At 38.0% G+C, this 25,210-nt stretch overlaps 1 protein-coding gene and 1 long non-coding RNA gene across 6 annotated transcripts in view; both read right to left on the reverse strand.

Annotated features, from left to right (window-relative positions):
• Positions 1–25,210, reverse strand: part of LOC101743475 (syndecan) — a 291,892-nt gene that overhangs the window by 46,923 nt on the left and 219,759 nt on the right. The window lies entirely within an intron of this gene.
• LOC134198876 (uncharacterized) lies at positions 773–12,730 on the reverse strand. Of its 4 annotated transcripts, none has more exons than XR_009973140.1 (3): positions 12,544–12,730; positions 12,074–12,203; positions 773–1,092 (listed from the first exon to the last, which is right to left on the reverse strand). It is a non-coding gene; the product is annotated as an uncharacterized LOC134198876 (long non-coding RNA). The 4 variants fall into 4 exon arrangements; XR_009973139.1 differs by lacking the exon at positions 773–1,092 and adding an exon at positions 4,055–4,422; XR_009973138.1 differs by lacking the exon at positions 773–1,092 and adding an exon at positions 9,858–11,291.

Genomic DNA, 25,210 nt, shown 5'->3' on the forward strand with positions numbered 1-25,210 from the left:
ACCTGGTGTTAAGTGGTTACTGGAGCCTATAGACATTTACAACATAAATGCGCCACCCATATTGAGATATAAGCTCTAAGGTCTCAAGTATAGTTACAACGGCTGCCCCACCGTTCAAACCGAAACGCATTACTGCTTCACGGCAGAAATAGACGGGGTGGTGGTACCTACCCGTGCGGAGTCACAAGAGGTCCTACCACCAGTGTAAGACTTACAGTTTACTAAGACTTTTTCAGTGGACTTTTTGGAGGATCCCGAGGAGTTACGTCCGGCGGCTTTGTTTTATTTTCCCACATTTGTGCACTTTCACAGATACTAAACCACCGTTATTACACATTTAAACCTGAAGAAACACTAAATAGAACAAAATTCACGCTTCCCGCCAAAAAGTCTATTCCCAATGCTGAAACTAGTAAAAAAACTTTTTAGACTGTATTATGAGTGTTCCGTATACGAAAACGATGAGACGGCCTAAATGTTTCGTTGTCTTTTTGAAATGTAAATCGAAATCCCGAAAAGCCGACCAATTTCTCTTTGATATGATAATTTTATATTTGAGGCCGGTCCTCGTCAGAATCTCTCATCGACTTAGCATTAATTAAACTTAGAATGCAATTTGTTAAATATTAATTTCGTTTACATATCAAATTTAATAAGATTTCGAAACTCAATTTGAATTTGAAAATTAGAACAGAGACCGACGGAACTGGTGAGTCCTAACACTATGGTAACATCATAGTGTTAAATCACACCATAGATAAACAGCATCATTTTTTTTTCCCTTAGCAAACGGAAACGCGATAGCGAACGATTGCTAGATTGAAGAGCTTCTCTGCTAATTTCATCGATATTAATGATTTTTTGAAGTGAAACTTCTTTATCGGCGTTGGAAAAAAATTTACCGTCACATTTTTCGGTTACGCGTCACATTTTTCCGTTACGCGCCATCTTTTTCTTCACCATTCATTGTTGCCGTACACAAGTGAAGGTGCCTCTTTACTCGGTAACAATAATTATAAAATACCGATGATTTTAAGTGGAGATTTTAATGTAAATTTTGCATCGGAAAATTCTTTGAAGCTAGTTGAATTTCTGAAAGATAAATTGAATTTATCCATGAAAAACAGTCCTCAAACGTCAACAACAAGATCTGGCACTACAATTGATGGAGTTTTTACTCGGTCACTAAATTTCGTGGAATGTAAACCATATATTTCATATTTCAGTTACCATAAGCCATTAATTACAAAAATATATAATGACAATGACAATGATAGTAATAATTCTATTACAATTAATGAAATGCTGTAATAATCTTAGTAGCAAAAAGGTAAAGTGAAATAATTGTATTATTTGTATTCATGTCTATGATAATAAAATCCTTTTGTTTAAACTTTATCTAATTTAACTTTATTTAACCAATTTCTAGAAAGTTGCATGTAGATCATTTTTCGAAAAATAAGGCCATAAACAAGTTTCACTTCTTACGTGTGTACACTAGTACACGCACACATTTTTTATTATTGCTTTTGTAGGCAGGCGAGTATACGACTCACCCGATGGTGGTTATCGTCACTCATGAACGTCAGAAGTGTCTCTGCTCAGTCGCTGCCAACCGAATTACAAAACAGCTTTATTAAATTATATTAAATTATTAAAACTAAAATTAGTCTTTATTTATTTATTTTTATTTTTTATAGCTTAAATGGGTGGACGAGCTCACGACCCACCTGATGTTAAGTGATTACCGGAGCCCATAGACATCTACAACGTAAATATCGCCCCCCACCTTGAGATATGAGTTCAGTTGAGTCTGCGCTTATATAGAGCGTGTGTGATATTATGCAGAGTGATAATTATTAATAAGACACGACAGTTTGCAACCTGCTTATTGTGCAACGACTCGAGACAGACTGTCTAAGCTAAGCCCGCTACAAGTTCTAAGGTCTCAGTATAGTTACAACGGCTGCCCCACCCTTCAAACCGAAATGCATAACTGCTCCACGGCAGAAATAGACAGGATGGTGGTACCTACCCGTGCGGACTCACAAGAAGTCCTACCACCAGTAACGAAACGCATTACTGCTTCACGGCAGAAATAGACAGGATGGTGATACCTACCCGTGCGGACTCACAACAGGTCCTACCACCAGTAAGCTACCACTACCTTAAATCGCCATAGATAAATCTGAGTAGGTATGCAAAATTTGCGATCAATTTATTCATGGTATTAATCTATATGTTTCTAGCTTGGTCATAATCTTCGTGGTACTTTTATAAGGCATAAATGATATCTATGGATACATATATACGTATGTATATATACCGGTTTTATTAGAGTTGCTAATAGATGGCGTCACTAGGGAGGTAGGTATGCAGTTTAGTATTACATTTATTCCAATCCCTATTTTCTAATTCTGTTAAAGTCAAAATAAAAAATATTTGCCTCGTCAGTAAAACACTTGAAATATGTCCTTCTTACACCTACTAACACCTAATTTTGAAGACAGATTTCCCAGGAGAAGTAAGTACAAGCGAAACACTTCGGTGTTGCTAAAATTAATTACGATATACAAATATAAGTTTTTTTTATTTTTTTTATTGCTTAGATGGATAGACGAGCTCACAGCCCACCTGGTGTTAAGTGGTTACTGGAGCCCATAGACATCTACAACGTAAATGCGCCACCCACCTCGAGATATAAGTTCTAAGGTCTCAGTATAGTTACAACGGCTACCCCACCCTTCGAACCGAAACGCATTACTGCTTCACGGCGGAAATAGGCAGGGCGGTGGTACCTATCCGCGCGGACTCACAAGTGGTCCTACCACCAGTAATTACGCAAATTATAATTTTGCGGGTTTGATTTTTATTACACGATGTTATTCCTTCACCGTGGAAGTCAATCGTGAACATTTGTTGAGTACCTATTTCATTGGAAACATTGGTACCCGCCTGCGGGATTCGAACACCGGTGCATCGCTACATCCGAATGCACCGGACGTCTTATCCTTTAGGCCACGACGACTTTTAAGTTTAAGTAGATATATTATAATTTTTCTTATGCAAATATATTATTATTATAATTCAAGCCGTAACTAATTAGGTCAATAAAATATTTAGTTATACTTTTTAGTTCTAACTATATAAACTGGTCTGACAGTAGCCGAAATTCGCCTATAATTAATAATTGAAATTATAAGTTTGAAATAGTTAGAATATAATTAATTATGTTTCTATAAACAAAGAGTATAAATGTATATATGTGTTGTGTCCGCGCAATTTTCGTAAAAAAGGGATACAAAGTTTTTGCTTCACGTATTAATATATAGATTCCATTCAAAACGATTCTGTTTAATTAATACCGAGTCATTCATTCATACGTTAAGTATCTCTGCACTTGTTTTCATAAAATCGTCAATAGAATTGAATCGAGCCGCGATATAAACCAAACAATTCCAATTTAGGGCATATTCGACTTCTTCCAAAAAAAAAACCGTATAATATCGAAATGAAAAGGAGGAACTTTCATAAAGCAATGAATGCGAATTCAATTTCGTTAACAAAGAAAAATAGCCGTCGAGAGAAAGAGAAAAAACTTGGTGAATTTTCGTTGAATAAATATCGTGGTCCCGCGGGCCGTGCCTTCACAGGAGTTTGAACGCGGAATGCTTTTGATTTTTTTTTTAATATACGAGAATCCGGGTGAAGTGTGACTCTCTTGACAAAGAGGAGCTCTTACAGCGGATGGTTGAATTGACATCGCGATCTAGAAATTTAGATCAGAATTTCAATAGTATATGAATATTCATTTGTTTACCCCTTGCCTACAGTTGCGGACGCGTATTGCAAGAACTATTTTATTTATTTATATGACTAGCAGAAAATCTGAGAGTTCCAACATTTAGATATCAAGCAAATGGTGAAAGACACACACTACAGTCGTGTTTCCATAGTGACATCTCATTAAAATGGATGATGATAGATTAAATATATAAAATAACACCAATTATTTTTTATTTGGTAACAAAAATGTCTCAGGAAGAAAAGTAAATTAAAACTTTTACGTAGGATTTTATTCGGTCGTTTCATTAACATTTTGCATACAAGAGTTTGTGCGGTACGCTCTATTAAATTCCAGAATACGGTGGGGCCTCAGGTCTTATTCTCATCCAATCTGGCCGCGATCGGACCCGCACAATGACGCAGAAGAAACAAAGCTTAAGGTACAGTCGCATACAAAGCTGCGTACGACTGTAAAAAGTACCATATAAATTATAGGAGTCGAATTTTTGACTAATCCAATGTATTCACCGTCCGAGTATTTTTTATGCATAGTTAAAAAAAAATACCATCTGCATTCCTTCTATATATTCTTCTTATCTGTGAGAAAATTCATACTCCTCCGTCCGCGCAATTTTCCTAAAAAGGGGTACAAAGTTTTTGCTTCACGTATTAAGATATAGATACTAACATAGATAAGATACTAACTTAAGTTATTTGTAATGGTAACACACTATGAGACTATGTTGAAATAAAATATTTTTATTTTATTTTATAAAACTCGCACTAAGCACACTGGTCCATCGTGTTGCAGACAGAGGAATTTACATAAAGAATGCTAGTGGACATGCGACCCTCTTGTAGGTTTAATGGGACCCTTATCAGTATGCATTACGCTCACCTCCAGTCTCCGCATTCCTCTCTCTGTTTAGCCAAATACGATAAGAATCTACTATCCGATTGCTACATCACTAACGAACTGACTCCGCCGTGTGCTTCTGAATATCGGAAATTCACAATTCAAAAGTTCCGCAGTAAAACGTGCGTAATCCAATATGTATCAATTTATTCGAGATTTTTTTTTTTGGGAATGTGATTCATCGTGCATTACTTTCGTCGATAGTAAGCGCAGGAAAATGGCATTTTCATTTTTTTTTATTTTAGGAACAAAATAACGTTTACCTAAATAAATGTTTCGTGAAACAGCAAAAAAGTAGAAGCTTTTTCGAATGATTTAGTGAAAATGTTTTTGGAAATGTTTTATCCGAATTCAGTCAACATGAGTTCTGTATTTTTAAATTCATGCAAGGAGTAGTTTTTTTTTTTTGCTTTTACAACATCAAACATTTTTTTCTATTGTTTATATGGTTGGACGAGCTCACAGCCCACCACAGTGTTAAGTGATTCTTGGAGCCCATAGACATCTACGACGTAAATGCGCCACCCACCTTGAGATAGTTCTAAGGTCTCAAGTATAGTTACAACGGCTGCCCCACCCTTCAAGCCGAAACGCATTACTGCTTCACGGCAGAAATAGGCAGGGCGGTGGTACCTAGCCGCGCGGACTCACAAGAGATCCTACCACCAATAAAAACCTCCTACTACGATAGCATATAACTTATGCATTTTTGATTAGCTCTTTCAAAATTATTATTAACAATATAAACATAAAATTAATGTAAAACTTTTAAATTTCATTAGTTCAATCAATCGCTTTCTCTTGGCGGTAAAGGGGTTCCAAATACTTTTTGTGTTTTTGAATATTTAAAACAACGTGATCTACCTTGTTACGCGTTTTTGTTTTGTTGCCTTTCCATCCGAAATGAACTTGAAATTTTCGCCTGGAGGACAGGGTTTGCTAATAACAGCCTTTTTTATTGTTCTTGTAGGTAGACGGGCATACGACCTACCTGATAGTGAATGGTTACCGTCGCCCATGGATGTCAGCAATACCAGGGGCAGAGCCAACCTGCTGCCCACCGTAAAGTACTCCACAAGCACACACCGTGGAGGGGAGCTCATTCCAAAGCCGGATGGTACGTGGCAAAAAAGATCTCAGAACACACAGTTGTTAGACATAAAAAAGTACATATAAGGTACTAAAGTATTTTGTTAATGCACCTGATGTAAACATATTATATAGCTGTCAGCTTTTAGTACAGCAGGTACCTAACCGAGAACAAGGAAAAGCATTGTTACCAATGAAGTGGTCTGAAGAAAGAAAAGCATGGCTTCATTGTTTTTTATTTAGAACAGAGTGAAATGGAGCACTGTAATAAAATGTTTCTTCTATAAGACAAATAAGAGGTAAGAAAATGAAATATTGTTCTTAAGTGAATTGAAATTGTAACTTTATTTTATGTTCTTCTTTGGGTTTTAATTGGAATTTTGAAGGAGTCTGCCTTATTGCTTTAAAATGTATTGTTGTACTGGTAGTAATAATTTTAAAATAATATTTATGTCAAATTAGGATGCGTATATTTGAGTGTTTGATAATTTAATTCAATATATAAGTGAACTAGCCGTACTCGCTGGGCATTTAAGACTAACATTATTATTTATTGTCATTACTATTAGGGAGTCCAACACTCATATAAATATTAGCCTATCCATTAAGTACATGTATTTTCTACATGAATACCAAGTTTCAATCAGTCAGTCGGGTGCATGGGTTATTGATGGGGTTCGAAGTAAGAGTAAATCAGCTAGCTACACAAAAAAACCATAAATATATCTGCAATAATAAAGATTTTATTAACTTTGTTCAGTAGCATGGGTTCAGTAGTTATAACGGAACATCCGTAAAAACCACTGTAGATTTATATATTATTAGTATTAGTATAGATAATTTATTGCTACTAAAAAGAAAAACGCAGATCTTGTCAAATGAAATTCTACCTTACTTATTTTTGCTGCAACATTAAGCTACACAAAAGTATTTTTATCACTTAACTGTCATTAATATCGCGTGTTATCCATTCTTTGCCAATTTATCCTTGACAATGTGCTAAGTGACCTAAACTTTTGTTCGAACAAATCACAATCATTTTAACTTTGGTTGTTCGGGATTATAAATTGCTTTTATTTGACAGAAATTCGTTCTTCTTTCTATCATTTTGCTAGTGCTATTATTATATCTCTTTATCATAGTTTTCTTAATAATTATGTTCTACCTCCTAACTAACCTTAGTCATTGTAAAAGACTAAAGTCACTCAATGAACCTCATACAGAATTTCCTATGTAAACTCGTATGCCTGGGTAGTCATTGTGGGTATGGGGCAGCCGATTAAATGCGGGCGATCAGTAAACATCTTCGAGCTTGTTTGTTAGCACACGACATCACAGAGTCCACGACTGTATATAGAGACTTGGCCAATATAATGTCTATATATAAATACGTGAAGCAAAAACTTTGTACCCCTTTTTACGAAAATTGCGCGGACGAAGGAATATGAAATTTCCCACACTTATAGAGAACATAGAGAAGGAGTGCAGAATACTAATATTTTTTTAAAATTATGCGTTAATAATAAATAAAACATTACACATACTACCATGTATTTGACACACACAACACACATATATTATTATTATTATTAAGCCTTTTATTCCATGCAATTACATTTTTTTTTGTACATTTAGTTAATATAATATATGTATGGACACACATATATAAACTCTGTTTATTGTCAAACTTTTGTTATTGCCTAAAGTCTGTGGTCAAATTGAGAATAAGTGTTAATGTTATTTGTCTATAGTGTGGTCTTTGCGAAATCTGTGAATAAAGAAGTCTATTAGTCTTTGACAATAGATCCTTAATAATGTTCAAACTTCTAATTACAATTAATTATAGTCGAATCTCGACTACTGCGGGACCACTAGTATAATGAATTTCCTAACAGAAACCAATAATGTTCTTAAGGAGCGGTGGCCTTATGTATTCTATATTGTGGTTACAATGAGATCACAATTGAAGATGTCGTCGTACACTCATCTGTGCAACAAAACAAAACGAAAATATTATATTAAAAGGATAATATATCTATATATTAATACGTGAATATAGAGAAGAAGTGCACAATGCTATTTGTAGAAATTGCATGTGTAGAAGGACTTAGGAAAAGGTAGACGAACGAAATTTTATTACTTAGAGGAGTGGACGAGCTGACAGCGCATTTGGTGTAACACTTAACACCACTGTTACTGGAGTCCATAGACATCTACAACGTAAATGCGCCACCCACCTTGAGATATAAGTTCTAAGGTCTCAAGTATAGTTACAGCGGCTGCCCTAGCCTTCAAACCGAAACGCATTACTGCTTCACGGCAAATAATAATTTTGTAGGTTTGATTTTTATTACACGATGTTATTCCTTCACCGTGGAAGTCAATCGTGAACATTTGTTGAGTACGTATTTCATTAGAAAAAAATTGGTACCCGCCTGGGATTCGAACACCGGTGCATCGCTCAACACGAATGCACCGGACGTCTTATCCTTTAGGCCGCGACGACTTCTTGTATACTAGAAATACACAGAGCTATACTAAAGAAATTTGTACGTTCCATTCACAAGTTTAATATTTTACACTCGTGCCGAAGAGTCTAGACTTTGCGGCAGACACACTGCAGCGGGGAAACCCTGTTTACATAAGGAAACTCTGTTTCATTGCGAAGCGCTTTGTACGATTACAGCGAATCGTGCGAGTTCTATTGACCTTAGCATTTTGTTACGGCTTCTGTGGGCTTCATCCATACACAATATTCGTTTCGCCTAATTTATGAAAGATACGTATTTTTTGTTTGTTTTATTTGTTTATTTTTTAGTTTATTTACTGCACTGGACATCAATTTGAGAGGCCTCTGTTCAGCAGTGAACAGTGAACATGCTGATATGAATGATGAAGGATTTTTTTTATTTCAACTATATAATATTACAATACAAGATAAAATAGAAAAATAGCCCAAAGAAGAAACAGAATGGTATCGAAGATATAAAAAGAGAAATAGAGAAAGACAACAATGTAGATGGGAAGACGATATTAAAAAAGTGACAGTGAATACTTGGATGAGAATAAAAACAGGATAGAACATTATGGAGAACTTTTTTTTTTTTGAGAGATTACTGGTCGCCCGGAGGCCTTTCCAGTTTTACCAGGGTAGGTGGGCGAGCAAGGGCTCAGCCAGAAGGGGTGGGATTTGCTAAGAGCTACCGAAGTGCCTCCAAAGAAGACCTAAAAACTCAAGAATAGCTGCTTCGCGAACGAATTTACTACCGGATCGGAATCGCGACCTGCTGAGAAGATCCGGCGAGAAACTCAGCGGGCTAATGTTTAGGTTAGGTTGCAAGTCGACTGCCAAGTCGGCAACTGTACTCGTCGAACTTGCCGAGTTCGACGAGTACGGTTGCCGGGGTCCCTACTCCTACTGTTAGAGCTAAAGGTGTCTAATAAGTTAATGGAGAACCCTTGGAGAGACGTATGCTATATAGCAAGATGATAAAAAAACCGGCGTCGAATAACAAAACTAGATATTATTATATAAGTGTTTACATATTTATGTTTTTAATACTTTACTTAGATAATAAAATCAGATGGGAAAATGTAACTTAGATTTTTACATAGTTAATGAAGGCCAGGCCACCTTTATCAATCATCAATCTTGATCAAACCGGTTTTTTTTTTTATTAATTACATTTTATTTAGAAATTTACTGGTGACAAGGCTGATTAACCCGCATGGGTACCAGTATCTATTTTCGCAGCAAATCATGCGTTCCCGACTTAAGATGGCCGCTATACAACTGAGATTTCCATCCCAAAATCTCAAGGTCGCTACGGTATTCGAGATACGATGACTAAGGAACTCAATAACCAATAGTCATTCATACCACATTCAACCATCATGTTTTATCTTTCATATTATATGTAAACGGTATATATCTATTTATTGTATGTATGTATTTCCTGTAATAATGTATTGTTAATCACCATTAACAATACATTATTACAGGAAATACATACCAAAGCCATATGGGCTCATAAGAGGTTGTACACCTACAATGAACATACCTGCTGTATCTTTATCTTTTCAGAATTTCTGTAAATAAATCGGTTGTCTAGAAGAGATTGCTTTTAGCGATAAGACCGCCTATAGTACAATTATATCTACTTGTTGACTGTTTTTTAAATGTATAATTGTGTTTTTATATGCAATAAAGTATATTCTCTCTCTTCCTCTCTCTCTATCTCTAACCATCTACCACAAACTGGGCCGTCATATCGTCCACACATCCAAAACAAAAGAAATTCAGAGTAAAACTTTTCCGTTTTGTAAATCGCTGGGCGGCGCCAGCGGGCGACCATTCTTACGACAAATTATTACTTTTATTGCAGTAATAATACCCGCCACTTGGGAAATTAATTAAGTATATGACCTATAAAATAAAGTACACACTGTAACGATAAAATAGTGTAATTTTGTATTTGAATGGCCAAAAGAATTCGATGTCTTTTTGTTTTTAATTCTACACGCGAATATCATACATTTTTTTTAAGTTTTGAAATGCGTTGTCATTATTTAGTATTGATTTGCTGCTACTACAGATGACATACCGGGAATTACTAGAAATATCTTAAAAAAGCCGGTTCATCATCCTAAATTATTGCCTCTAGATCACTGATGATATCTTACCAAACTAAATATAAAAAAAAAATTTTTGATTCCGTTAAATGCGTCAACTAAAATAAATGATGTTCACTTTTCGCCTGACTAGTCTTTCCCCGATCGTCCCTTAGTTTTTCTTCTAGTAGCTAATCCAAGCAGGCTTGAGTAGGCCTTGATCGACAATATTCTTTGTCGCAAACAAATCTCTCATTTCCTTTTAATTTTCTCCTTCATTTATCAAAAGAAAACGGCATGAGCCCCGCGTAGGATAATAATAAAAGAAGACGTTAAAAAGCTCGTGAATTGGTAACGACAATATTGCGTTGCGGCCACACCTTTGTTCCTAGTCTGAGCCAAAGCGAATCGCTCTCACTAAGCACGCTGGCAACATTTTTTTTAAATACGCGGCGAAATACTTTTTACGGGGACAAATGAAAAACGAATCGGTCCAACGCAAACGTAATTACTGAATGAAATTGCTATTTGCACGGTAATGGCCCGTAAACTGAATTCGTAAGCGATTTATTATTACGACGAATGATTCTCTATTTTGTATTACGCTTCTTTTGTTTCGGTTAGTAAAGAAAATTTGAATCGGTTTCATTTTAAATCTATTTTAAACGCAATGCGATTTTCTTCTCTTTAAGAATACTCTAAAATTTATATATTTAATGTTATATATACTGTATTGTAAGGGAGCTAAACATCCGAAAAAGGCTCTCTGCCATATGCCGGGAACGTGTTATGAGCTTCTTCAGACACATCGTTCGTTCGGAACCTCTGAGCCTGCGGAGAGACTTCGCTTCCCTCTGCATTTTGTACCGTATGTTCCATGGGGAGTGCTCTGAGGAATTATTTGAGATAATTCCATCATCTCGTTTTTACTATCGCACCGCCCGCCACCGGAGTAGAGTTCATCCATACTACCTGGAGCCACTGCATTCATCCACAGTGCGTTTCCAGATCTTTTTTGCCACGTACCATCCGGCTTTGAAATGAGCTCCCCTCCACGGTGTTTCTCGAGCGCTATGACTTGTCCTTCTTCAAACGAGGCTTGTGGAGAGTACTCAACGGTAGGCAGCGGCTTAGCTCTGCCCCTGGCATTGTTGAAGTCCATGAGTGACGGTAACCACTCACCATCAGGTGGGCCGTATACTAGCCTGCCTACAAGGGCAATAAAAAAAAACATGCGGTGTCCCAGACAAGAATTAGAGAAGCTCTTAATTTCGGGTCGCATGGAGGGCAAGCGCGTAGTGGGCAGAACATTAGCCAGATGGTCAGATCTGGTTAAAGAAGCGGTTGGTGGTAGTGATATCCATGCCACCCATGATCGAACATTGTGGAGGAAAGTCCGATGTGGTCGCGATCCTCAGCAGTGAGGGAACGATGAAGAAGAAGAAGATAGATATTGCTTAATCCTAGATTGTTTATATTAAAAATTGTTCCAGATAAAACCTCTGAAAGCACTTCTATTTATTAAAATATGGTCAAGACAAATAAGTTTCCACAAGGGACTACGGCGATGAGGTCATGAGATCTCTATTTGGCCAATCTCTCACGTGACGTGTTTCCGCGTGACCGGGCACTGCTGTCCCGGGGATGACCTCAATAAAACTCGATACTCACATGTTTATAGCGCTTTATTTACGCTAGTCGGTCAATGTTAGATACGGACCGAACGGTTAAGCGCGATTTAGTTTTGTATCCATTTTCTGCGATAGTAATTCTTGATGTGTCAGCGGGCATGAATACGTACCTGCGAACAAAAATATGTAAATAAATATATTGCGAGCCAACTTCGTTTTTATCCATATTTCTATGTAGCAGCCAAATGATAATACAATTGTAATAGCTGATCAAGGGGTTCTTTGTCTTCGTTCGAACATGAAACGCTACAATTTTCTACAAATTATTTAAGATATAAAAACAAAATGTCGATATTTCTTATACGGCTTTTTTTATTAATCTTTCTAAATCCTGTTTGTGGCTATCTACATGTAATGTGTTGTTAATGAAACAAAAAAAGCAAGTTGTTGCTCTGCAAAGAGTTATTTATTATTATTATTATTATTTTATTTACTTATTTCTACACTTACAATTATTATAATTATTTTCGAACCTGCAAAGAGAAACAACATTGAAAGCTATTGCTTCAATATTTAGAACTTTTTTTTAAATCTGTAAGGTTTTTTTTATTTTTTAAGAAAGCACATTATCTTTTTGAATGACCGAAGCCAGAGAGCAATGCCAATTAAAGAATGAGCATAGCTTCATCATACTTTTTTTTTGGTACAATTTTTCCTTATTAGGAAAGGCAAGGGGATTTAAGCCCATACAGGCTTGTCTGTTCTATATAATTTCTGAAATAAATCTACGATAGATAATACTATTATGATAGTCGAAGCTAATGCGTGGGAAGTTTAAATATACTGAAGGGCCGAGAGAGCTTCATTTACATATTTAAAGTTCTGTGACAGTGTACACGCTATTTAATTTTATGTATCAATATATTCTACTTTTTATTATTGTATTATTTTAGTATATAGTATTATTAATATAGGTCGAGACTGAACGACACACTTCACTGTGCCACTGACCGACTTAAGTGGCTACAAATCACAAGTAAAGGTCTCAGAAGGGTGCATCACGATGCTCAGCAATGAGCCATCGATTGGAGGAGGAGAGTATTCTATAAATTATTCCGATTACTAATTTTTAGTGGTTTCAATGAAAAAATACACTTTTCTATTCGGTGGTAGATTCTGCGAAGCATTGCTCTTGCTAGGGCTAGTGTTAGCAAATTCTCTCAAGTTGAGCCCGTGAGCTCATTTACCCGTCCGGGAACTGGATTAGTCCCTTAGGCTACCAACGAATACGTAGGGAAACAAAGCACTTTTTCATTAAATAAAAACATATTAATCACCGATAGTCATCAATGGTTCTGATCGTCCAATATCCACAAAAGGAAAATTCTAGATAATTTCTTTTTACGATGTACGTTATTTTTAATTTCTCCACTTAAATTGAAACAATACTGCCATATGCCGATATTGTTTCCAATAATCCTAAACGGAATGCATCGCTCGTGACTGTATTGAGTTTGAACATAAGCCGGTTGCAGGCGATTTTGTCTGTGAAATTTTGTAATTTTTGTTACAAAACGTTGTTGCCAAATTGTTTTGGTATTTATTGGCGTGAGCACAAAACTCAATTTGGCTTGCTGTTATGGGTCCAGGTGCATATTACGGACGGCGGTTGAGCTAACAATATTTTAAATGTTTATGATGTTGTTAGGAATTTTTATTTTTAGTTTAATCTTCATTGCAAATAATTCAATTTAGACATTTTAAAACCAAATTCATATACATACTTATTAATTATTTTGTTTGTAATCATTAATGGTACAAAAAACAGAAGGGTATTGCGCTCAAACGGATGTACAGTTTTTTTAGAGGTCATTTAACTCACACAAAATTAAAAAAGCGATAACTGTATTTTTTAAGTTTTTACATACCTACTCGGTGTTTTTAAAAACTGAACGCCCACATTATATACCTAAGCTAACTCTGAAAGGCTTACCTACCTATTTATTTAAAATTTTTCTCCGAGTTGGTATTTTTATTGCAAATAATCAAACGAACTCACGGTCCATTTGGTTTTAAGTCATTACCGAGGCCCGTACAAATTACAAAATATATATAATCACCCATCTTGAATCATTAGATTGAAATCTCAATTATTTTGTAGTAAATTATTATGCTTTGCGGCAGAAATAGGCAGGAAGGTGGTACATATCCGTGCAGCCTTACAATACACCCTACAACCAATCTAACGAATTATATAATTTTTACTCTGTAACTTTTTTTCCTACCTAAGCTGGTATCCTTGAGAGGCTATGCCAGCGTAATCGAGCGAGTAGGTAAGCTCTCGGAGCTATAACCTAGGGACGCTGCTAACACTGGCCCTAGCAAGAGCAGTGCTTCGCAGAATCTACCACCGGATTGGAAACGCGACCCGCTGAGAAGATCCAATGAAAAACTCAGTGGGCTATGTCTATGGGTTAGTTTGCTCGCCGAACCCTTCGTCGCCAGCGATGGATTCGTTGAGAACGGTGACCGGTGCATGAGGTTCCTAAAAGCACCGTTAGTGGATCGGGAGGATCCGAAATAACATGTTTAGAGCGACGTCGACTGTTTACCATTCGGTCCACAGAATCGGGTATGTAGTTTCCGGCGGCCACGACCAGAGGATTCTTGTGTCGTGCCGCCTTCTCAAAGTGGCGCACTAATGCCGACTAAATATACTTACTGTTGGAGTCAAGCTCCAGATCATCATGGAGATTCTCATTTCAAACTCTGTAACATGAACGTTTAGGTATTATATAGTTCATTACAGTAGGCACCAGTTATAGAAGATGGATTGGGTGAAAGACGATATGTGTAAGAAGGGAGTGAGCGAAGAAATTGTATATGATAGAGGAGTATGGAAGGAGAAAACATGTTGCGCCGACTCCAGGTGACTGGGAGGAGGACAGGAGAATGATGAGTAGTCAGCGGCGTAGTGCTCCTAGTATCGTGGCCAACAAGAGGCGTTGATAATCAGCTATATGGTTAACATTAGTAGTAAAGGTCGGCTGTAAATTATCATGTTTAAAATATGTCGTTTCTAAAGACCCAACCATCAGACTATCAATGCCAGGGAAAGTACGATATTTTCCTATTACTTTTATACGTCGCTTTTTTTACGAGATATTCGGTAGTAAGTTGTAGAGAGGTAGGCATCCATGAATACGTCAGTGAATGCATGCATTATTCATTGTTCGTGAAAATTCATTTTATAAAACTGGTTCGTTTCGCAGTTAATTTCGAGCTGGAATGTTCGCGGGGATATTGTTGAAACTAAGGAGGGGTGCATGCGGAGCTCGAGTCTCGTATGGGACTTCAAGTTGGACGAATTTAATTAGAACATTGTAGGTACATATGACTTTAGTTTTAAGCGAATTCTATATGGTGGAATTAAAATCTACGACGACAAAACTTAAGCCTATACTAATATAAAATAATTGTATGTTTGTTTGTTTGAGTGCTATTTTTTTTTATTGCTTAGATGGACGAGCTCACAGCCCACCTGGTGTTTTTTAAGCGGTTACCGGAGCCCATAGACATCTACAACGTAAATGCGCCACCCATCTTGAGATATAAGTTCTAAGGTGTCAGTATAGTTACAACGGCTGCCCCACCCTTAAAACGGAAACGCTGCTTCACGACAGAAATAGGCAGGGTGGTGGTACCTACCCGCGGACTCACAAGAGGTCCTACCACCAGTAATTACGCAAATTATAATTTTGCGGGTTTGATTTTTATTACACGATGATATTCCTTCACCGTGGAAGTCAATCGTGAACATGTGTCACCTTGTTTATAAAAATTACGTGACAATTTAGAAAATTGACATTCCCTTGACCACGCAGGTGAAGCCGCGGGTATTAGATAGCGACTTATAACTTATTAAATATTTTAATATACTATATATATGTACATACAATATTTTGATGTTTTAAATAATGTAACAGTTATTTTTTCATTGTTGTACGTAGCAAATACAGTGACAAAAAAAATTTGACCATCTTGACTTGTTAATGAGATTTCTTAAAGCGAATTGAGTATCGCGACCATAGATATTAAATGTTAGAACAGTGTTTGAAACCAATCTATCATGTTCCAAACTAATCTGTGGGTACTGGTTGCGAATTGGCCACTTTAAAGGTCTATGGAATTGGCACGGCGTTCGCGATTTGACATCTGTCTATTCTTTTTGCTTCTCGAACGGAACGGTACAGATGTGTGACCCAAATCCCAGCCCTGAAGCCTTCTTTCCTAAGTGATACGGCGTAATTCGACGAGGTCATCGGTTCTGGTGGGAAATTAGACAATATTTTGTTAAAAAAGTACATACGGCGCTGCGGATCGCGACACGTGTTCAACGGGCACCTCGTGCTGGTTTCCGGAGCCCTAGGCTGCCACGAGAGCGCTGGGTTCGGATCGAAAAAACAGTAAAAGTGTATTTGCGATAAACAATTTTGAAACTACGCTTCCATAAAAACATAAGAAAATTATTTACATATTACATTTTTAAGACAAAGGCGATTGATTCAGTTGAGTTCAAAAATTTTATAGAGCTATAGAGATTTCAGATGTTGAGTGTGCTATTGAGTAAGTCTAGCAACTAGGCGATTTTCGTTTTCGCACCAGACCGATGGTTGTTTCGGGGCATGATGATACACGTGCTAGCTTACAAGACGACCTACCTCCTGTAGATGTCGGATGGCAGTCCCAGTATGTTGGTATTACACTCGGGGAACTTTGCTGCTAATTATCCAATGAATCGCTGAGTTTCATTTTACGATGCCCACGGGAATCAATTAATTTTTCCTATGACGTTACTGCGAAATCTGTGTAGAATCAATTTGAAGTTGAAGACTTCGGTTATAAGTCATTTTGTTCCTTTTGTTCCTTGTAGTAGAATTTGCGAAGCACTGCTTTTGCTAGGTTTAGTGTTAGCAACGTCATCAGGTTTGAGCTCTGTGAGCTCACCTACTCACCCGGAGAATGTAATATAACCCTTCGAGGTTATTAGAATAGGTAGTTATAAAAACCTTAATTGTAGAAAGCGTTCGATACAGTTTAGCAGTATATCAATAAAAATAACTGTGTCAGACCCAAGGTAGAATGGCAATGAGTACAAAAACCACCGTCATTTTTCAAACTTGGTCCAGTAAGGGCGAATTGGGCGCGAAATCATTCGCGCGTCAGTGAGATACTAGGCACCAAATGTATTATATATCGCGTCCACAAGCATCGCGCGAATTCAAAATACGCGCGTAAATCGCGAAAGAAGTGAAATTTTAAGAAAATATAATGCTACCCCCGCGTAAGTCTATGTTTTACATCGCCGCTCGCGAGGCGTTACGCTCTGCCATCAGTTGCAGCTGTGTACAGCTCCGCTCCCGACGCTTAGCGCTAACGAACTGTTCTCTAGCGTTAAATTAGATATTTCTAAACTTTATTTCCCTTACTTCTTGTGATTTTACTTTGTAATTCATGTTTTAGCTTCAGTGCTTTGTATTTTTCTTGCGCTCTACATATTTCTTTGTGTGAAATTCTATTCCCTTTTTTCCACGATTACATATCTAAGATGGAGGATGGATGGAAAACAAAGATATTCCAGTCAGGCCAGTCCTGACGATATAACTCTAAAAATCATGTTAGAAATTTTATACACATATTTTAGCAACTTCTTTTCTTGGCGCGCAATGTAATGCAATTGAAATCAACTAATTGGGTCCAAGGCCTTAAACTCTATTCCAATTACGAAGTCCCCATTTGACAGATATTATTATGTTATTGTGTGAATTAATTGTATAATGATTTAGATTGATTATGTATTTTTTAAATTATGTTTACGAACATGAGCAAAAATTTGTTTATCATTTCAAATTATGCGAAACGTTACGAAGAGTTACGTTCTAAGAAGTATCAAAAGGGACTTCGTAATTGGAATAGAGTATATATAGGGACGCGTGGATAGACGGCGGCAGACTGTATTAGCCTTAGATTGCCGGTTGACAAAATGTGAAAGCGGAACACTTGTCAGTGAGATTTAAGTTTGGAAATATTTTCTTATAAGTGTCTTCCAAACGATTTGAAGCACCGCGGCACCGCATCATTTTACACATCAGGTCACGAACGCTTAAGAGTTTAATTGTATTTCACATTGTTATGACTGAATGCGTTGAGTGTGTATTTCTTTTATTATAACACTTTATTAATAACAGTTTTATTGTTTAAAACGAAAGCTTGTTACCGAGAGTAAAATAATACAAAATTTTGTTAAGGCGTAAAATATATTGCTGAGTAAAATTATTTTACACGAAATGACACGAACTTACGCAATAAATCGACGGTGACTAAAAAAAATAATAAACGTACAGAAAGGCATGTCAAAAACGAATGTTTACAGTATAGGCATAGAAATCCGTACATATTACCTACAAAAATTCTTTGAAATTAATACCGTTGTATGTACCCGTCCTCTTATGGGATTATTTAGTAAACATTATGATTATTTATTACTGGTGGTAGGACCTCTTGTGAGTCCGCACGGGTAGGTACCACCACCGCGCGTATTTCTGGCGTGAAGCAGTAATGCGTTTCGGTTTGAAGGGTGGGGCAGCCGTTGTAACTATACTGAGACCTTAGAACTTATATCTCAAGGTGGGTGGCGCATTTACGTTGTAGATGTCTATGGGCTCCAGTGACCACTTAACACAAGGTGGGCTGTGAGCTCGTCCACCCATATAAGCAATAAAAAAATATATTATTAAAAACTATCATAAAAAATAACCTTACATACGTATTGACAAGATAAAGAGAATATTTTACTTAGAAATAGCCTATGCGGTTCTTATCACGTTGAGCGATATGACCACTAATGGTTCACAGGGTCTGGATAAATATATCATAGAATAGACCAAAAATTGGGGTATTTTTATGCAAATATTGTCAAAGTTCGAATGAAGCTCAAATTTAACGAGCGATTTACGCAAACTGCGATGTGCTTCGTTATTTCCCAGATGTCAAATGGCAGACACCAAAATTAGTCGCGACCTGATAGAATGTATAACAGTCTTTATTAGCCTTTATTAGTTTCCGGTGTGACATTTAACGTAAGATGATGGATACAAAGATGGCGAAGAATTCGTCGATTAGTTTTACTTCCCCATCGTTAACTAGAAGTGAAATAAGTGATTTTAGCTCTTTGAATGCACTATATTTTATCCCTCTCGATGGAATTTGAAGCTACAAACGTAAAATATTAAACAAGGTTAAATTGTTTTGTTTTTGTTTTCGCAAGCCGTAGATATAATTATAACTAGTTTTGCGGTTTAATCTCTCATGTTTTATATTACAGTTAGCACAATATACAAATATCGACGAATAAGACCTTAGTTGTCCGCGTGACGCCATGACCACGCATAGGGAATAATTAATGACAAGAAATAAATGAAATTAAGCCGTAAAAGTAATTATGTTCAAACTATGTATTCCTAGGTTCCAAATTATAAATGATGAGATAGGAACATCTACTAGATTCGATTTCAAAAAACGAAGAAGAACAGGATTAGCAGTCTTTTACGGTTTCATCACCAGCGAAACTTTTCGAATCAACGAAAATAGGTTTGTTAATGAAGTGCTTTGGAGCCCTGACTTACTATAGCGGCCGGTGTTTGTTTTTTCCTGATCGTAATTAGTTATCTTTATAAACCATTATTTTGTATAAATATGGAAATATGTTCTTCTTATCTGGTACGTGTTTCCGATGCCTAAAATAGGAAATAAAGATATTCATTAAGAAAATAGTAAAATAAAAATGTGTTTGGAACGCCAGTAAAAAGTTTAATTGCAAAGCAACAATTGTCATGTATATCTTTTAATTTTGTTTCTAAGGTTGTCAATAATAAACTGTCAGCTACGAGATGTGCATCCTAATTTTTTTATTGTAAAATCTTCCTCCTCCCAAACCCAAAATATACAAACAAGAAACCGTCCGGTACACAATGATTGAAAAAATGAAAATGATATGATCGTAGCCAGAGAAAGCCCTAAATGTAATTTAAATCATGTCAGCGGCTCGGGAAAGCCTAATATTTTTTTTTGTAATGTTGTTAGTTTTTAATAAATATTGTATAATGACGGAATTATTATCTGAAAACGTTTGATGCAGAAAGTCTGAAATTGACGAATGCAGAAGAGCCAGATGCTCCAATCATAAAATCACGAATCATCTTAAAGATTGGATCATAAAATTTATATTGCTTAAATATTAAAATCCTTGAGCTATCGACATCCGTTATCTAAGACTATTCAGTTAACGGGTTTTTCTGTTGGATTACGCCGGCAAACGAGGTAATTAGGCTTGTTAACGTTATCTCTATCTAAACCGATATTTAATATACCTACCAAGCGTAATGAGCAAGATACTCGAGGTATTCGTATCAAGTGATGCTTTAATAATAAAAAAATACCTAACCTAACGAACGCTGATGGTATGGTAAAATAAAGGCCGTATTTATATCTGCTTTCATAGTACCTACCATAGCTTTTCGCGTGTCGTAATGGGAATTTATGAAATATCTATAGGCTACGGGGACCATTTCTACTTCTTCTTATCAGCCCACGGACGTCCACTGCTGGACATAGGCCTCCACCAAGCCTCGCCATAAAGACCGACGATGCGCTGCCTGCATCCAGCGGATCCCCGCGAACCTCAATAGATCGTGGGTCCATCTTGTGGAAGGCCTACCCACGCTACGTCTTCCGGTACGCGGTCACCACTCAAGAACTTTCTGAGACCACTTACTTTTATTTATTTCTTACATATAACTTAGAGAAGCTGCTTGTAACAGGCAAGGTATGCGTAAGAAGGCCCAGAGTCAAAAGTCCAGTGCGCTGGTCGAACCAGATACGCTCTACTCTCAACACTTCACTCCACGTTGGTATCCACACAGCCGAAGACGGTAGGATAGGTAGCGCAGGATAATTCAGGAGAAAGTTATTAGAGGAGACCACAACCTCATTAAAGATTATCGACGCAAAGAGGGATGTGAATGAGCAAAATAGCTCACGACCCATCTGCTCTAAAATGGTTACCGCGCCCATAGCACTTACCACTTATAAGTGACAGTGAAATCGTCGTGGCCTAAAGGATAAGACGTCCGGTGCATTCGTATCTAGCGATGCAACGGTGTTCGAATCCCGCAGGCTGCTACCAATTTTTCTAATGAAATACCTACTTAACAAATGTTCATGATTGACTTCCACGGTGAAGGAATAACATCGTGTAATGAAAAATCAAAACCGCAAAATTATAATTCACGTAACTACTGGTGAGTACCACCACCCTGCCTATTTCTGCGGTGAAGCAGTAATGCGTTTCGGTTTGAAGGGTGGGACAGCCGTCGTAACTATACTGAGACCTTAAAACGCATATCTCAAGGTGGGTAGCGGCATTTATGTTGTAGATGTCTATGGGCTCCGGTAACCACTGAACACCAGATGGGCTGTGAGCTCGTCCACAAATCTAAGCAATAAAAAATGTAAAAAAAAGTAAGTGCGTCGTTAGCTCACCTCCTAGTGCTCCAATAAAAATAAAGAAAAGGCTAAACCTTTTGTGTCTAGGACTCGAGCGACTCTTCATGGTTTGTAATCGAAAATTAAAACGTCATAAGTGCGAGGCGGAACGTTTGAACACGTCCGAAGCGAGCGAGTTGTGGTCCAGAAGCATGCACTTGGCAATTTTACGTCGTCTTAATTGAAATGTCAGTACTATCAGCTGAACGTGTGAAGTACTCTTTCAATTGAAGTACTACCCTCCGTAACCAATATTTTATATCTGTTATTTTTTTAAATAGAATACCACTATTATTAAAAACTTTTTTACTTAGACTTAACATTACATAAAATATACATTTTGAACTTAATACGTTTTTACTGGTGGTAGGACCTCTTGTGAGTCCGTACGGGTAGGTACCACCACCCTGCCTATTTCAGCTGTGAAGCAGTAATGTGTTTCGGTTTGAAGGATGGGGGCAGCCGTTGTAACTATACTTGAGACCTTAGAACATACCTATATTATCTCGAGGTGGGTGGCGCATTTACTTTGTAAATGTCTATGGGCTTCAGTAACCACTTAACACCAGGTGCGCTGTGAGCTCGTCCACCCATCTAAGCGATAAAAAAAGCACACTAAGAGAAACAGGCCACTTCAACAGCTTATTCTATTTTCTTATCTTTACTTATTATTTTCCCCCCAATTGCTTTTTGGAGTTTACTCCTTTAGAATCGATTTACATATATAGGCCCGGGGTATGAAAATTATGGGGACCAAAATCGTACTAGCATGTCACACGAAATGCGTTATGCGCCTGATTGCGCATGTCACACGAAATGCGTTATCGCAGGTGACGCCGGGCTGCTGCGCCGGCAGTCCGCCACAAAGCCTCGTACTGATCGCGCGTTTCTCTCATTATTGTATTTTCATATATTTGTTAGTCGTTTGTTTTGTGTCTCGTTAATTTGTTAATAATCTGTAGTGTATCGTGTTGTCGTAATATAGAACTATTTCTCGTATTGTTTCGTTTAATTTTTTATATCCAGTAAACTCCAGTCGTGCGTCGGAGCGGACACACACACTTTTTTTTTTTACATATTTTTAGTGCGCCACCCAAATTTTTCTAGTTGTAGGGTGCATAGCCAGAATTGTTTTCGTATTAGTATGATCTGAAGTCAGGTCTGAAGCTTCTGAAGGTAGACATATTGCAATATTATTGTTCACCTCATGTTTCACGTAAAGTGATGGATTTCAAATTATGAGGTCTATAATGAGAACAATGACAATATAGGTATTCACGTGCAGTAATAAAACAATCTCATCAATACACAACTTACAGCACATAGTGATAGTACAATAGTGTATTTTTTATCAGACAACCGTTCCCTTTGTTCCGCGGGGACGACAGGTCAATTTCCAAGGGTTTTTTTTATTTATTTCTTATTGATCATTCCCGTGGTCAGAATGTGCGAGACAGCCTTTGTTTTCTCGAACCACAAAATATATTCTCCTAAACAATATGGATGTTATAGTATTTACTTCGCAAAATATAGCTAACGCGAGATTAAAAAAATTCCAAAACCGATCTACACGGGAGCCCTCTTCTTCGACGTCGCAAAAGCGTTCGACAAAGTCTGGCACAACGGTTTGATTTTCAAACTTTTCAACATGGGCGTACCGGATAGTCTCGTGCTCATCATACGGGACTTCTTGTCTAACCGCTCTTTTCGATATCGAGTAGAGGGAACCCGCTCCTCCCCGCGACCACTCACGGCTGGAGTCCCGCAAGGCTCCGTTCTTTCTCCGCTCCTATTTAGTTTATTTGTCAATGATATTCCCCGGTCGCCGCCGACCCAGCTAGCCTTATTCGCTGACGACACAACCGTTTACTACTCAAGTAGAAACAAGTCCCTAATCGCGAGTAAGCTCCAGAGTGCAGCGTTAACCCTCGGACAGTGGTTCCGAAAATGGCGCATAGACATCAACCCAGCGAAAAGCACAGCAGTGTTATTTCAAAGGGGAAACTCTCCGCTTATTTCCTCCCGAATTAGGAGGAGAAATATCACACCCCCGATCACCCTCTTCGGCCAACCTATACCCTGGACCAGGAAGGTCAAGTACCTGGGAGTAACCCTGGATGCATCCATGACATTCCGTCCGCATATAAAAACAGTCCGTGACCGTGCCGCATTTATTCTCGGCAGACTCTATCCCATGATCTGTAAGCGGAGTAAAATGTCCCTTCGGAACAAGGTGACACTTTACAAAACTTGCATAAGGCCCGTCATGACTTACGCGAGTGTGGTGTTCGCTCACGCGGCCCGCACACACATAGACACCCTCCAATCCCTACAATCCCGCTTTTGCAGGTTAGCCGTCGGGGCTCCGTGGTTCGTGAGGAACGTTGACCTACACGACGACCTGGGCCTCGAATCGATCCGCAAACACATGAAGTTAGTGTCGGAACGTTACTTCGATAAGGCTATGCGTCATGATAATCGCCTTATCGTTGCCGCCGCTGATTACTCCCCGAATCCTGATCACGCAGGAGCAAGTCACCGTCGTCGCCCTAGACACGTCCTTACGGATCCATCAGATCCAATAACTCTTGCATTAGATACCTTCAGCTCTAACACTAGGAGCAGGCTGAGGAACCCCGGTAACCGTACTCGTCGAACTCGACAAAGAGGTGCAACCTAACCCATGCATCAGCCCGCTGAGTTTCTCGCCGGATCTTCTCAGTGGGTCGCGATTCCGATCCGGTAGTAGATTCATTCGCGAAGCAATTGCTCTTGAGTTGTTAGGTCTCCTTCGGAGGCGCTCGGGCAGTTGTTAGCAAATCCCCCCCCTCCTGGCTGAGCCTTTGCTCGCCCGCCTGTCCTGGTGAAGCTGGAGGGGCCTCCGGGCCACCAGTAATCATTCAATCATAAAAAAAAAAAAAAAAAAAAAAAAAAATTAAAAAATTTTAAAATAGAATCAGTTTTGATTATTAACGCGAATAATGATTTCTAATTTTACTTAATAAATTATTCTACGGAAAAACGAATAGTGAATTTTATTAAATAGTTTTGGGATACTTTTGGGGCACTAAGTTATTCAAATGTTAATCTGATGTAATACTTAACTATTCAAAGTTAATGTAGGAAAAGTGGGTGCGCACCTACCCAGTACTTATCGCAATTTCTCCCGTTCGCTCACTGTTGTAGCGATGACGTCCTAAGCCCTTTTTTTATTGCTTTGGTGGGTGGACGAGTTCACAGCCCACCTGGTGTTAAGTGGTTACTGGAGCCCATAGACATTCACAACGTAAATGCGCCACGCACCTTGAGATTTGAGTTTTAATGTCTCAAGTATAGTTCAACGGCTGCCCCACCCTTCAAACCGAAACGCATTACTGCATATCTTATCTTTCAGCCCACAGACTTTCACTGCGGACATGGGCTTTCCCCAAGCCTCGTCACAAAGCATCCAATGGATTCCTGCGACCTTCATTGGTGAAAGATCTATCCACGCCACGTCTTCCGATACGCAGTCGTCATTCGAGAAATTTCGGCCCCAATGGCAATCTTTTCTACGAGCAATGTACGAGCCTGC

Source organism: Bombyx mori, chromosome 5 (assembly GCF_030269925.1).
Source record: "Bombyx mori chromosome 5, ASM3026992v2".
NCBI classification, from domain to species: domain Eukaryota; kingdom Metazoa; phylum Arthropoda; class Insecta; order Lepidoptera; family Bombycidae; genus Bombyx; species Bombyx mori.